This window comes from Crocuta crocuta, unplaced genomic scaffold (assembly GCF_008692635.1).
Source record: "Crocuta crocuta isolate KB4526 unplaced genomic scaffold, BGI_CrCroc_1.0 scaffold271, whole genome shotgun sequence".
Taxonomy (NCBI): Eukaryota; Metazoa; Chordata; class Mammalia; order Carnivora; family Hyaenidae; genus Crocuta; species Crocuta crocuta.
The window spans coordinates 2,799,875-2,816,425 of NW_027527824.1; the positions used below are offsets into that span (position 1 = coordinate 2,799,875).

General features: G+C 40.6%; 1 non-coding gene across 1 annotated transcript; it reads right to left on the minus strand.

Annotated features, from left to right (window-relative positions):
* Positions 1-13,836: 13,836 nt before the first annotated feature.
* LOC144243182 (U6 spliceosomal RNA) lies at positions 13,837-13,943 on the minus strand. The gene has a single exon (XR_013338563.1). It is a non-coding gene; the product is annotated as a U6 spliceosomal RNA (small nuclear RNA).
* Between the last annotated feature and the right edge of the window lie 2,608 nt (positions 13,944-16,551).

Below are 16,551 nucleotides of genomic sequence, written 5' to 3' on the forward strand. Positions count from 1 at the left end.
CAACAATATTATTTTATTTATTTATTTATTTATTTATTTATTTATTTATAATTTGCATCCAAGTTAGCATATAGTACAATAATGATTTCAGGAGTAGATTCAATGAATCATCCTCTATGTATAACACCCCGTGCTCATCCCAACAAGTGTCTTACTTGATGCCCCTTATCCATTTAGCCAATCCCCCCACCCCCCACCCCTCCAGCAACCCTAAGTTTGTTTTCTGTATTTAAGAATCTTTTATGTTTTGTCCCCCTCCTTGTTTTTATATTGTTTTTGGTTCCCTTCCCTTAGTTTCGTCTGTTTTGTATCTTAAATTCGACCTATGAGTTAAGTCATATATTTGTCTTTCTTCGACTCATTTTGCTTAGTATAATATCCTCTAGTTCCATCCATGTAGTTGCAAATGGCAAAATTTCATTCTTTTTGATTGCCAAATAATACTCCATTGTATATGTATACCACATCTTCTTTATCCATTCATCTGTCGATGGACATTTGGGCTCTTTCTATAGTTTGGCTATTGTTGATAGTGCTGCTATAAACATTGGGGTACATGTGCTCCTTCAAAACAGCACACCTGTATCCCTTGGATAAATACCTTGTAGTGCCATTGCTGGGTCGTAGGGTAGTTCTATTTTTAACTTTTTTAGGAACCTCCATACTGTTTTCCAGAGTGGCTGCGCCAGTTTGCATTCCCACCAGCAGTGCAAAAGAGATCCTCTTTCTCTGCATCCTTGCCAGCATCTGTTGTTGCCTGAGTTGTTAATTTTAGCCATTCTGACTGGTGTGAGATGGCATCTCATTGTGGTTTTTATTTGTATTTCCCTGATGATGAGTGATGTTGAGCATTTTTTTCATGTGTCTGTTAGCCATCTGGAAGTCTTCTTTGGAAAAGCATCTATTCATGTCTTTTTTCCATTTCTTCACTGGCTTATTTGTTTTTCGGGTATTGAGTTTGATTAAGTTCTTCATAGATTTTGGATACTAACCCTTTATCTGATATGTCATTTGCAAATATCTTCTCCAATTCTGTTTGTTGTCTTTTAGTTTTGCTGGTTGTTTCCTTCACTGTGGAGAAGCTTTTTACCTTGATGAGTTCCCAATAGTTCATTTTTGCTTTTGTTTCTCTTGCCTCAACAGATGTGTTGAGTAAGAAGTTGCTGCAGCTGAGGTCAAAGAGGTTTTTGCCTGCTTTCTCTTTGAGGATTTTGACAGCTTCCTGTTTTATGTTTAGGTCTTTCATCCATTTTGAGTTTATTTTTGTGTGTGGTGTAAGAAAGTGGTCCGGGTTCATTTTTCTGTATGTCGCTGTCCAGTTTTCCCAGCACCGTTTGCCAAGGAGACTGTCTTTATTCCATTGGATATTCTTTCCTGCTTTGTCAAAGATTAGTTGACCATATTTCTGGATTCTCTATTCTGTTCCATTGATCAACAAGAATTTTAAAACTTCTCAATGGGTATGTTGAAAAAGGTACCCCTTAGAAACTTTCTCCCTCACAGAGAACATGAGAGTCACCAGATAGGAACAATTTCAAATACTTGCCAGTAACTCACAAACGTCCCAATACCCACACCCAATCTCTCCTCCTTCCCTCCCTTGACAGCAGAAGCACATTCCTCCTTCCATCCAAAGTGACTGCTCTTCCTGTATCCTGAATCTCAGCCTCTCCACCCTCCAGGGACCTCCTCCCAGATTTTCTTCAACTCTCTCCACTCAATCTGTCCCTTCTTTCAGTACAAATATGCTCTAAATTTCTTGTATTTATAAAACATCTCCCACCTTGAGCCAATGCCCAACCACCCACCCCTGGTGCCATCTTTGCTCCACATTTGCTGCTGGACTTCTTTCTTTCTTTCTTTCTTTTTTTTTTTTAATATTATTTATTTATTTATTTATTTATTTATGTATTTATTTCTAGGAGAGAGAGAGAGAGAGTGTGAGCAGGGGAGGGTCAGAGAGAGAGGGAGTCACAGACTGAAACAGGCTCCAGGCTCTGAGCTGGCAGTCAGCACAGAGCCCGACGCGGGGCTCGAACCCACGAACCGCGAGATCATGACCTAAGCGAAAGTCGGACGCTTAACTGACTAAGCCACCCAGGCGCCCCAACTGCTGGACTTCTTGAAGAGCCATCTATCGCCATATCCTCACTAACCAGTCACTGCTCACCCCACCACAGGCTAGTTCTGCTCCTCTCACCCTACTGAGATGGCTTGTGCCAAGCTCACCCTAGACCTCCCTGTGTTAAACACACTAGATGCTCCTTGGTCCTGAGTTTGCTTGGCTACTTGGCTCCATTTGTTACCACTGACAATTTTGAAGGAATCTCTTATCTTGGTTCCTGCAAAGCAACATTCTCCTGGTTAACCTCATTGTGTGGGCTCCTTCAAAATTTTTTTATTGGCTTCTCTTCAGGTTTCTGTCCTTGGCCCTTTTTTCACTCAACACATACTCCCTGGGCCCTTTCTCAGGGCTATTGTTAACATCTATATGCTGCTAACTTCCAAATCTATAGTCCTCTGCCACCCATCCATTCACACAGCAAGCAGTGTGATATTTCTCAAGCACAGATCTCAACCTGTCACTTCCCTGAATACACTCTTCAGTGTCTTCCCATTGCTCTTAGGATAAAGCCAAACATCCTCACCTTGCATTCCAGCCTCAGTATCTTTCCAGGATTCCATATTCCCACTGTGCTAGACCTCTTTCCTGGTCTTTAATGGTACATGCTCTTCCAACTCTCAAATTCCTTTCCATCCAGTTCTTTCTACCTAGAATCTTCTTCTACTGGCTCTCCCACCTGTCACCTTCAGATCTGTGAGTAATGGTGCATCCTTTTTGGCCCCCCAGGCTAAGTTAGGTCTTACTGCCTTGTGACCCCATAGCTCTTCTGTATATTTCCTATGAAAATATTCACTATTTTTTATTTGTTGATATTCTCGTTTAACTGTTCACGGCTCTATCCCACTTCCTATCTAATGCCCAATATACACTAGAGTCTCACAGCTACTAGTTGAATGAACACATTTACCTAAATGATAGTAACAACATTATCTGAACATTCATATCTGAGAATTTTCCCCTTCCTTCCAGAAGGTGGCCCTTGTGCATTTTCCCAATTGCTAATCAACTGCTAATTCCAAACCAACCTGTTCATTTGAAAACAACTAGGCTCTTTTATAAAATTGTGGAGGAAAAGGTTGCAACACAAAAAGACCACTGTGTTCCTCTCCTGTTGTAGAAAATTGGGTGTGAATTTAATTGAAAAGGTATCTAACATCTGATTTAAATACCTCATGGCTTTTGTTCCTTTGGACTTGCTTGCTAATTTGCACATATACTCTGCAACCTGTTTTGAGTAGTATGATTAATGGCTGACCATGAAATGTCCTCTAAACAGTTAAAAAGTACTATACCCCTAAATGTGGCTTTATTAACTATTATACTTAGGTTTTTCCAAAGAAGGAGAAAACACTGTGATTTCCTTTCTTTCTTTCTTTTTTTGGGGGGAGTATTTATTTATTTTGAAGGAGGTCATCAGAGAGAGAGGGAGAGAGAATCTCAAGGAGGCTCTGTATTGTCAGCACGGAGCCCGATGACGGGTTGGAACCCATGAAGCACGAGATCATGACCTGAGCCTAAATCGAGTCAGACACTTAACCAACTGAGCCCCAAAGCTGTGATTTCTAATGGAAAAACAGGATTAAATATGCTGACAGTATAGTTTCATAGAAAAAATTTCAAGAGCATACTAGTTGCATATAGTTGAAAAAAAAGTTTCTTTAAAAAAATTTTTTTAACGTTTATTTTTGAGAAAGAGAGAGAGAGAGAGACAGCGTGAGCCGGGGAAGGGCAGAGAGAGGAAGGCACAGAATGCAAAGCAGGCTCCAGACTTTGAGCTGTCAGCACCGAGCTGACGTGGGGCTCAAACTCATGAACTGTGAGATCATGACCTGAGCNCTCCTGGGGGCCAGTAGAGATGTTCATCTGTCTAAATCTTGCTCTGCTGATTTTTAGTCCTGCCATTTTGTAAATACCCTTGCCTGGTGTTTTCTATCAGGACCCAAAATACTGGGAAATAACTTAAGACAACCACGATGCTTTGTGAGAGCCTGCAGATGACGTTTACGAAGCCATCAGAATGAGGAAAACCACTCTGAGAGCCTGCCGCAATGAGTGCTATGCTGCCCCATGGGGAAGGGATGTGGGCTCCGGCACAGACTGGATTTTATTTGGTTTTCGTATCTTGTTGTTGTTGAGCCTAAAATAAACGGCCAGGCCTGGAACAGCGGAGATTTAAACTCAGCCGAAAGGAACCTAGCAGGGAGGATGCATCACCTCCAGGCTGGTTGAGGGGCGAGATTTTCTAAAGACAAAGGAGGGAGCAGATGACCTTTCCAGAGCCCTCCGGTCTGCGGATTTTATGATTCTGCGCACGTCCTCTGTCTAGACAAGAAGTGTCGCTGCTCTTGCTTTCATCGCTAGCACATGGGGAAAAGTGTAACTGCCCCACCTACAGTCTGATCCTGGAAAGTACTCAGCCTCAGCCAGGAAAACATAACAAAACAAACAAAACTGGGGAGGAAAAAAAAAACCCACTGGAAAGAATCTAACGTCAGTCTATAACAAAGAGTATTCCCCACCCAATTACATGTACTTTTATTTTGGCCTTTGCCCGTGATCATAGTTTTAATGCCTGTGTTTTGTACAGTTATCAGTATTCATTCATCTATTTAATGTCTAATATAGAAGGCAGTTGTCTAAGAAAAGGAAGAGATAGGAAATTTGGCTCTTCTTTGACAAGGGGGCAACAGAGACCTGGAGAGGTAAGTTAGCTACCCCAAGTCAAGACCCCGGTGTCTGACTACCAACAAGTCAGGTTGTGCAAATTTATTTCTATGCTTTTGAGACCGACGCAACGCTGCAGCACTTTCCTCAAACGTTGGACCTCAAATCCTTTCTCCTTGGACTCACAGTTCTGGGCCCTCACTGCTCTAGGCTCCAGGCAACCTGAGCTTACCTTGTCCCTCTTCTGGCCTCCTCACTTTCCTTACCTCTGCCTATAACTTCTAAACTTCCTCACAGTTCCATGACTTTCCAGATCTTACCAGGCCCAGGTCACAGTGGCCTCATTATTCTTTCTCAAACACACCAAAGACCTGCCCCGAATGCTCCTCTCATGAGTGCGCACATGGCTTGTTCTCTTTTCATTCGGGCGGGTCTCTGCTCAAATGTTACTCCCTTACAAAGCAGCACCCTTGGAGTTCTTCACATAAAAACATGTTTTTTAATGTTTATTTATTTTTGAGAGATGGAGAGGGACAGAGCATGAGCAGACAGGGGCAGAGAAAGAGAAAGAGGCGGGGGGGAGAGACACAGAATCTGAAGCAGGCTCCAGGTTCTGAGCAGTCGGCACAGAGCCCGATGCAGGGCTGGAACTCACGAACCATGAGATCATGACCTGAGCCAAAGTGGGACCCTTAACCGACAGAGCCACCCAGGCGCCCCTCTTCATTTTTTAAAAAACATCAATTAAATGTCTTTTAAAGCTTTTATTTATTCTGAAAGGTAATGCATATACCGAAAGTCGCATGAAGCACAAACTTTCCTCAGCCGGCAAGGGGTTCTAGCTCCTACATCAAACTGTCACTGACAAACTGTCTTCCTTGTTTGACACCACCTAGTGGCTTCAAGTTTGAATTACCGAACAAAAGGAGGAAGACAGGAAGAGGAAGGGAGGAAACATTCCCCTATCACTTTGAGCCCTCATTCTGGGTGCTAATTAAATTCTAAGATTGAGTCTAACATAAGCCTTTCTCTATCAATAGTCACTGAATTTCTATTACTCAAGTAGCTGGAAACTTGGCATCCTAAAGGGAGTGGGAACTTCCCACACCAGCTCTTAATCCAGAAGTCTGATAAACAAATTCCTTAATTTCCTACAGGATGGTTGGTACTTTAAACACAGGATTTCTAAGGATTACCCATAACTACCCAATAAGTGATTTTGCACTCATCAAGAGAGACTACTTTTTCTGCAACTCCAGCACCGCACAAAAGTTTACAGTGGGAGCTGCCCTACATGATATCATTAGCATAGTTGCTGTAGAGGAACTTTGAACACCTGCTGCAGTCTGTCTTTCTCTTAACCTTCTCAACAGAGTTACCATCCCGCCTACGAACTCACAGTGTGACGTTGAATAATTCCGCGTATCTCTTTGGACTTGTTCCTTCTGCAAATAAAGGGTTGAACTCATGATCCTTAGTGTCCTCCACAGGCCTGACATTTTTTGATTGTATGAAAGGTCCTAGAAGAAGGGTTACGATGTTAATCATTCACCCCTGCAAATGAATTAATCATAGGGCTTTAACCTAGAGAAAGAGACTGATAGGAGGAAGAGTTGAGGGAAGTAAAAGAACTGGTAAAAGGGCTTTGGATACAGATTTAGAATGAATAGTAACAATTACTGAGTGCTAACCATGAGGCATTTTGATCTAGGTACTCTGTAAGGGTTACGTCAGTTTATCTTTATGTTATAGCAGTGTTATCTTAGTGCATAACCAAAGGCTGTAAATTGAAACAGATCTCCGTTTAAATCCAGAGTTCAAATCCTGACTTCACCATAGGTTTGCTCTGTGATTTTGCACAGATTCACCCTCCCAGTCTCAAATTTCTTCATATGTAAAGTATGTGACTCATAGGCTTTTGGAAAAGATTAAATAAGATAATGCATGTAACGGGGTCCGCACAAGGTATTACACAAAATATTATTTGGGGCACCTGGGTGGCTCAGTCAGGTAAGCGACCGACTTCAGCTTAGGTCACAGTCTCGTGGTTCGTGAGTTTGAGCCCCGTGTCGGGCTCTGTGTGGATAGTTCGGAGCTTGGACCCTGCTTCAGATTCTGTGTCTCCCTCTCTCTCCACCCCTCCCCTGCTCAAGCTCTGTTTCTCTCTCACAAAAATAAATAAGCATTAAAAAAATACATTATTCAGTCATGGTAGCTATTTACAATACTGGAAATGTTTTAATCCCTTAATTATAGAAGAACATGCATAAGCTCAGAACCAGTATCTGAACCCTAATTACTTTTATGCCATATATCTTTCTGCGAAATAGTGCTGTCACAATACTTTGCCTACTACACAATTTTCTACTGGCAGAGGAGGCTCAGTAGAATTATGGGCTCAAGGCCCCTTTTTGCATCAGATCTTCCTATATACCTGTGATATTGTGATTTGTAAAAAAATATATATAGTTGGCATACATAGCTCCTAAAACTCTTGGAATTTCTTAAGTGAGGAGAGTAATAAAAGTGTCATTTGTTATGGTAATGACCTCACTTTTGGACCACACCTAAGGATGGGGGCTGATTGCTAGGAGAGCCAACCATTTGATTAGAGGGATAGAATTGTCAGTTTCACTCTTATTTCCTGGAACAGGTGACGAACTGGAGGTTGAATCAATCACAAATGGCCAATGTTTTCATCAATCACACCTCGGCAATGAAGCCTCCAAAAAAAAAAAAGGGGGGGGAGGGTTTGGAGAGCTTATAGATTTGGGAACCAGACCAGGCAAGCCCTGGATGCCACAAGGACTTAAGCTCCTTTGTTTGGGACCCCACCCTAAGTAAATCTCCACTGCCTGCTGATTCGCATCCTTTACTATCCGCTGTAATAAGCCAATAATCTAGTGAGTAAACAGGTTTTCTGAGTTCTGTGAGGCACTCCATCAAATTATTCAAACTCAAGAAGGAGGTTGTGGAAAACCTCTGAGTTATAGCCTGGGGGTCAGAAGTATAGGTATCAAACAACTGGTATCTGAAGTGGCCAATCTTGTGGGATGTAGCCTTGCCGTGTGAAATCTGATGCTATCTCTGAGTAGATAGAGTTAGGATTGAGTTGAAACGTAGTTCAACCAGCTGGGGTTAGAGAGTTGCTTGGTGGTGTGAACCTCCCCCGCCCCCAACACACACATTGGAGTTGGGGGTGCAGAACCCTTTTAATACCTTTATCTCATTTTCAGAGTCCTACTCTTTCCCCAACAATGCCATACCTTTAACATACAGAAGTCAGTAAGATTAGGAATTTAACTGGCTCCCAGCACAATTAAACTTTGATGTGGCTTTCAGAAAGTTGGCTCTACAACTACAGAGATAAGAGATTTTTTTTAAGGCAATCATATTCTCATTTACGGCAATTCTCATTTAGGGCAATTCTCATTTAGGGCATTTGGGTTCCTTAACTGGACTCTGAACTGGGAATTTAAAGTCATAAACTCATCATCGTATTTGTCTAAGTTCCTCAGCACACTTGGAAGCTCTGTACAAGTTTCTTATACTTCGTTTCCATTCACATGTTCCACGCCTCACGTACTTGGTCCTCCCAAGCCTTGCTTTCCACATGCATTTGATTACAGGTGTCTCCAAGTGACTATTTAAGTAAGTATTTTGCTACTGATTATCGTGGACTTCCAATATCCCCTTTAATTTTGGAAGTAGGGTCATTAATGACTTTAAAGCTAATCAAATCAGAGAACCATTAGCAGATAACACAGACCAACTCAGAGAACTGATTCTTTTTTTTTCTTTGTTTATGTTTTATTTATTTCTGAGAGAGAGAGAGAATGAGCAGGGGAGGGGCAGAGAGAGGGAGATACAGAATCTGAAACAGGCTCCAGGCTCTGAGCTAGCTGTCAGCATAGAGCCCAATGCGCGGCTCGAACCCAAGAACCGTAAGATCATGACCTGAGCCGAAGTTGGACACTTAACCAACTGAGCCACCCAGGCGCCCCAAAGAACTGATTCTTTAAATTTTTTAATTGAAATATAGTTGACACACAATGTTACCTTAGTTTCGGATATCCAAACATAGTGATTTGAAAAGACTGCAGAGATCTGATTCTTTTTTCTTTTAATGTTTGTTTATTTTTTNCCCAACAAAGGTTTGATTCTTAAGATTCTGAACTCTGGAACCATTTTCAGTGGCAGATTCTTTTTCAGTGGTCCATCAGAGAAGTGAGGATTTACCACAGGTGACTGTGAAAGCTGGTTACTGTTCACAGAAAGTGATTGATTGTTTCTGTCTGATGTTGGGATCTGAAGTCTGCAGAGGAAGAAGTCAGGAAGGAAAGACAAATGTGAGGTGGGCATGAGCGGGCAACAAGGACTAGCATTGGGAGGCTGTGTGGGAACTCATGACGGTACTCATGATGGTGGACTGGTGCCAACCCCTCACCACCACTTTGAGAAGGAGGGCAGCAGAGGCTTAAACACACATCAGACCCAGAATTGGGAGAAGCTGAAGGGGAATAGAGGGGAGCTGCGGCTGCCGGGGGCCCAGATGTTGCCTTGGGTCGACGGGTGAGCCAGCAGAGAAGTTACAACATGACTGAGTCGGCAACAGTGCTTCATAGACCGCTTCGTCTTTCCAAGCGTGAAAAGTAAGATGGCTGCTGCTCCATTTCCACCTTCTAAATCTGACACAAAACGACTTGGGTAGCCATGCAAACCCACAACTATGTCGGAAAGTAATTCTGGGAAACACGGCTCTGGCTCGGCAAAGCTGACACAGTATAGGCCATCATACCACTGGGCCCAGAAGAAATCACTCTGAAAATAGAAAATATTTGGAACTAAAGAATAATGAAGATACAGCTTATGGCCATGTGTGGCATGCAGTGACAGCAGACCTTACAGGGAATTCTGTGGCTTTAAATGTTTATATTTATACAGGGAAGAAACTACATCAATGATCTGAGCTGCTATTTTGAAAATTTAGAGAAAGAGAAAAGAGAAAGGGAGAAAGGGAGGGAGACAGAGAGACAGGGAGATCAATGTAAACCCAAAACAAACAGAAGGAAAAAGAGGCAGAAATGAACAAAATTGAAGACAAAAATGGAGAAAAATCAAGAGCCAAAAGTTGATTCTTTAAAAAAGATCAGTTAAATGTATATTCTCTCAGCTATACTGATCAAGGAAGAAAACAAATGATCAGTATCAGGAATTTTAAAAAGGAAACATCAAAAAAATCTAAGAAAAAAGGAAACATCACTACAGATCCTGTGTAATATTGTTAAAATGTCATTACTCCCAAAGCAATCTACACATTCAATGCAATCCCAAACAACATTGCACCAGCATTCTTCTCAAAACTAGAACAAACTATCCTAAAATTTGTATGGAGCCACAAAAGACTCCGAATAGCCAAAGTAATATTGAAGAAGAAAAGCAAAACGGGAGGCTTCACCATCCCAGACTTTAGCCTCTACTACAAAGCTGTCATCATCAAGACAGTATGGTATTGGCACAAAAACAGACACATAGACCAATGGAATAGAATTGAGAACTCAGAATTGGACCTACAAATGTATGGCCAACTAATCTTTGACAAAGCGGGAAAGAGAATCCAATGGAAAAAAGACAGCCTCCTTAAAAGATGGTGCTGAGAGAACTGGACAGCAACATACAAGAATGAAACTGGACCGTTTTCGCACACCAAATACAAAAGTAAACTCAAAATGAATAAAGGACCTGAATGTGAGACAGGAAACCATCAAAACCCTAGAGGAGAGAGCAGGAAACAACCTCCTTGACCTCAACCGCAGCAATTTCTTACTTGACACATCTCCAAAGGCAACAGTGTCAAGAACAAAAATGAACTATTGGGACCTCATCAAGATGAAAAGCTTCTACATGGCAAAGGAAACAATCCATAAAACTAATAGGCAACCAACGGAATGGGAAAAGATAGTTGCAAATGACCTATCAGATAAGGGGCTAATATCCAAAATGTATAAGGAACTCACCAAACTCCATGCCTGAAAAACAAACAATCCAGTGAAGAAATGGGCAGAAGACATGAACAGACACTTCTCCAAAGAGGACATCCAGATGGCCAATAGACACATGAAAGGATGCTCAGCATCCCTCCTGATCAGGGAAATACAAATCAAAACCACACTGAGATACCACCTCCCACCGGTCAGAGTGGCTAAAATGAGCAAATCAGGAGACTATAGATGCTGGCGAGGATGTGGAGAGACGGGCACCCTCCTACACTGTTGGTGGGAATATAAACGGGTGCAGCCCCTCTGGAAAACAGTGTGGAGGTTCCTAAAAAATTTAACAAGAGAACTCCCCTATGACCCAGCAATAGCACTGCTGGGAATTTACCCAAGGGCTACAACAGTGCTGATGCACAGGGGCACATGTACCCCAATGTTCACTGCAGCACTCTCCACAATTGCCAAAACATGGAAAGAGCCTAAATGTCCATCAACTGATGAATATATCAAGATGTGGTTTAGCTATATAATGGAATACTACATGGCAGTAAGAATGAAATCTGGCCATTTGTAGTAATGTGGATGGAATTCGAGGGTGTTATGCTGAACGAAATAAATCAGGCAGAGAAAGACAGAAACCATGTTTTCACCTACAGGTGGATCAGGAAAAACTTAATGGAGGGCCATGGGGGAGAAGAAGGGAAAAAACAGTGGGGGAGAAGGAGGAAGGCAAACCATGAGAGACTCTTGAATGCTGAGAACAAACTGAAGACTGATGGGGGTCAGGGGTCGGGCGGGGGGGAGATGGGCATGGAGGAGGGCACTTGTTGGGATGAGCACTGGGTGTTATATGGAAACCAACTTGACAATACACTGAAAGAAAGCGTAATAGGAGAATGTTACAATTTTACGGCAACAAATTTGAAAACTTAAATGAAATAAACAGATTTCTTGAAAACCAGTGTACCAAAACTGACAAATGGAGAAATAAAAATATGAAAAGCCTTATATCTATTAAGAATGTGAATGCATTATGAAAAATCTTCACACAAAAAGAAGTCTGAGCTTGTTTTGAGATAGGCAAAGACTTCTGAGATGGGACATAAAATGCAATCATTAGGAAAGATGTAAATTGATAAATTGGTCTTAATCAAAATTAAATCACTTTCTTGTTTCCGATTTAAAAAACACAATTAAGGAAATGAAAAGGCAAGCTGCAGATAAAAGTATATATAAATATATGTATTTGCAATATATGTATACATAAGTATATGTATTTGCAATAAATATATCTGACAAACGACTTGTGCCTTTGAATATATAAGAATTCTTATAAATCAATAATAGAAAGAAAAGCAACTTCATCAAAAATGTGGCCAAATGACTTGAATAGTGTAAAACAGCCAAAAAGCATGAAAAAGGTGTTTAACATAATTAGTCATAGGAAAATGAAAATCATGTACAATGAGACACTACTCCACACCCACTCGCATAGCTAAAAATAAGGATTGACAATACTGAGAGTTAGTGAGGATGTGGAGAAAATGGAATTCTCCTCACCTGTAGTTGGAATGTAAAATAGTACAATCACTTCAGAGAAGAGTTTGATGGTTTCTTTTAAAATTAAACATATATCTATCCTGTTACTGAGCAATTATACTAACAGGTATTTACCAGAAAGAAATGGAAGCAGAAATCCATGCACAGACTTGTACATTGGTTTGTAGCAGCTTTATTCATAATAACCTCACCTAGAAATGACCCAAATATCCATCAGTAGACACAGAGATAACCAAATTATAATAAATGCAATGGAACAGCGATAAAAAGGAACAAATTACAGACGTACACAATAGCCTGAATTTCAAAACATGTAAGCTAAAAAAACTAAACACAAGAGTACATACTATCTGATTCCATTTATAAGGAATTGTAGAACAAGCAAAATTAATCTCCAGTAACAGAAAGTGGATTAGTGGTTACCTAGGGCTGTGGAGAGATCGCAAAGGAAGATAAAATTTTTTCTGGTAAAGAAAATATTCTGGATCTTTTTTTTAAATGTTTTTAAGTTTACTTGAGAGAGAGAGAGAGAGAGAACACAAGCCAAGGCAGGGCAGAGAGGAGAGACAGGCTTCACACCATCAGTGCACAACCTGATCCAGGAATCGAACTCACGAACTTGTGAGATCATGACTTGAGCTGAGATCAAGAGTTGGAGGCTTAACGGACTACGCTACCCAGGCTCCCTGAAAATGTTTTATATCTAAACTGGGGTGTTGCTTAGATGGTGTACACCTGTTTAAAAGCTCATTGAACCCATACAATGAGTACATTTTACTGTATTTAAATTATATCTACATTAAAGAAAAAATCCCAATGAAGCAGTCAGTGGACAAAAGTCACCATGGCGATTACTCTCAAATATTGGAATGTGCACTAAGTTCCAGGTGACATGTTTGGTGGAACATGTCAGGGGGCCACGTTTTCATCTAAGGAAATGGCTTAGTGTGTAAAAAGTATAATTTTATTTTATTTTATTTATTTATTTTTGCCTTTCTGGATCTTTTATTTTCATTGTGGAATACTGTTAACATGGTCAGATTCAACCTTTTCATTTACTGTATGTAACATTCAGGATTCTGTATCTTTATAGATGATAGGTTATCCTAGATTCAACATTATTAGAGTATTTTAATTGGAATTTGCTAAAATGGTTAGGACTGCTTTGTCCATGGAAGCTATAAGGACCAAACATGTAAGAGGAAATTCAGAATTTTTCCTTTTAACTAATGAAATGCTTTAGTTATTAAAAAAGACAATTTTTATATTTTCCTTGCTAAGATCTCATATATTGATTTGTACATTTGTACAGATTCATTTAGACATTTTCTCCCTTTTTTTAGTAACGTTTTTAGTTTGATTTTTAAACTCATGATCATGGTTATGTATTAATCAAAATCAAATTTTGCATTTTTACAAATAGTTTATTGTCAAATTAGTTTCCACATAACACCCAGTGCTCATCCCCACAAGTGTCCTCCTCCATGCCCAAAAAATATGGAACGCTTCACGAATTTGCGTGTCATCCTTGCGCAGGGGCCATGCTAATCTTTTCTGTATTGTTCCAATTTTAGTATATGTGCTACCAAAGCGAGCACTATAATTTTAAAATCAATAACAAAATGATACAAGAAGTGGATGAAAGTCGATAGCACAAATATTTTACCTTTTTAAAGTTTACTTACTTGTTTGGGGCAGAGGGAAGGGCTGAGAGAGAGAGAGACATAGAATGCCAAGCAGGCTCTGCACTGTCAGCTCAGAGCCTGATGCAGGGCTCAATCCCACGAACCGTGAGATCATGACCTGAGCCAAACCAGGATTTGGATGCTTCACCGACTGAGTCACCCAGGCGCCCCGACAATGCATTTTTAAAAGAAAATTACTTAGCAACAAATAATTTAGAGATCTTAACAATTCTTACAAAGAAAATTTACAGTAGATAGATGTGTCAATTTTGGATTTTCTTAGGATTTTTCCTCTGTGCTCCCTATTTCTCGTTCAACCCATGTCTCTCACTCTCCCATGTTAAGGTGAAATTACCCAAGGGCATTTTTTTCTCCCAGTAAGTGATTTCCATTGAGAGGCTATCCTAGGTGTAATGATAATAATCGCTGAACCTAGAAAGCAGAGGCCCACAATTTACATGAATAATAGCCTCTGTTGACATTTAATTGTTTCTAATGCATTTAATCTTATCAGATAGAGAGTATTTTCATCAGTTTACAGATAAACTAAGGTCATATAGTCTGCAAGTGGCAGAGCCAGGACTCAACACTGTTTTAACTCCAAAGCAATTAGTGTCTGTTAATTCCCTGGAGATGAATTACATTCTAGCTGAAGTTACAGATTGTCTTCCTAGGTTCAGTATTTCTTGGTGTAATCAGCCAGTAATTTTGAAGATCTTATTTTTTTCTTTTTGTATCCAGTGCACTGTTCTGTAGTAACTCCACACAGATGCATTCAACTCTGTGATCGATACTCATACTACTGATTCCTATATGGTCAGAATCCAGGGTACTGGCCAGTGTTGTTTGTTCATTCCCAGTGGGGGTGTGACTTTGAGTGAGAAAAAAAAGACAGTCCATCTTTGATTAGAACCCATCCAAATCCTCTTTACTTTCTCTTTGACTCCTCCCAGGCACTTAGCAAATGTCAGCTAATGAGTAAGACGTGAATTATTGGCTAAAAAGACAGTGTTTAAGAATCTACAGAATAAATATCTGCAGCATCTGGTGCAGTGTGTGACACCTGTTGAGGGTTCATTAAATGCTTACTGATGAGAACGGCATTTCCATCACTTCATTAATTTATTCAGCAAAGTATTTAGCAACCTTCAACCATGTTTTTTTTGGGGGGGGGAGGGGTTGGCACAATGCCTAACACAGGGCTCAAACTCACAGACTATGAGATCATGACCTGAGCCCAAGTCGGACGTTTAATGGACTGAGCCACCCAGGCGCCCCGCATCTCAACCATGTCTTTTAAGGACACATAGTTTTAATACAATAATGATTCACACACGGTCTCTCCTTTGAAGGATTCTGGTGTCTAGAATAAATTGGGTACAGTTAACAATGAGAGAGGACAAAAAGCAGTAACTGCTGATAGGAGACTGCCAGTCAAGGTGTTTGACTTTGAAGAAGTAGGGAAGACAAGGAAAGGAAGTTCTTTACCCCTTAAGTTGGTTTGTTTCTTTGGGTCTCTTTCTTCATGCTCCCTTGGCACTCTCATGGCCTCACACTTTGCTTCTCCGAGTCGATCTCAAATCTTTGTTCTGATTTGTCTTCCTTCTTTCCATCTTCCTCCCAGACATCATCTCTATTTAAATAATCTGCTAGCACTGCAGACTTCATGTATCAAAACCTAAACTCATAATTCTCTGCCGGATCTGTCCCTGACTTAAGATGGGAAGAGGAAGAAACATGGGGCAGAAAAATGAGAAGTAGGAAATTCACAGCATAAAGAGACAGAGAGACAAAGAAACAGAGACAAAATGTGTTTTCAAAATGTGTTCTTGTACCACCTCCATCCATTTCCCAATTTCTACCATAAAAGTGGAAAAAGCTGACTGTCCCTATCTGTTCTTTAACTATAAAAGGTTTCAAAGTCAAGGGGGAAAGCCTTGCACTTGATGTTCCTGTGAGAAGGAATTTAGATCCTCACTTCCATGAATATTGTCTGAATTCCTCTAAAGGAGCCTTGGACAATGCACTAGTAGTATAGAAAATAATGTGGGACTACTTAATGTAATACTGCTTAATGAGATTAGAATTAAAGAAAAAAGGTGGACAAAAAAAGGGAAAAAGGCAAGAGGATACAGATTAGTCTGATTATTATTAACATCTTTAGGAAGCTTTCCTCTCCCGATAAATTCTGTCCTTTCTTTTCTATTAGCGACACAGAAGTAAGAATCTAGAGGAAACTAACACTCACAATGGGAATTGGGGAATTAAGGATACAAAGATACCTTGAAATACTCTGGGGTCTCATTCACCACTTCAATGCCTTTACTGGGACCCCCAAAAAGAGGAATAAATTATGTGAGCATGGCAAACTGGCTAGCTGTTCCAGAAAGCAGTTGCCCCAGGCTCCCAGGCACAATTGGACACATTTTCCAGAATCAAAGTCTTTCGGTGTGATTGGCCATACAACTAAGTTTTGTCCAAAGGAACATGGCAAGGGATATGCAAGACTCTCAGGCCTGAC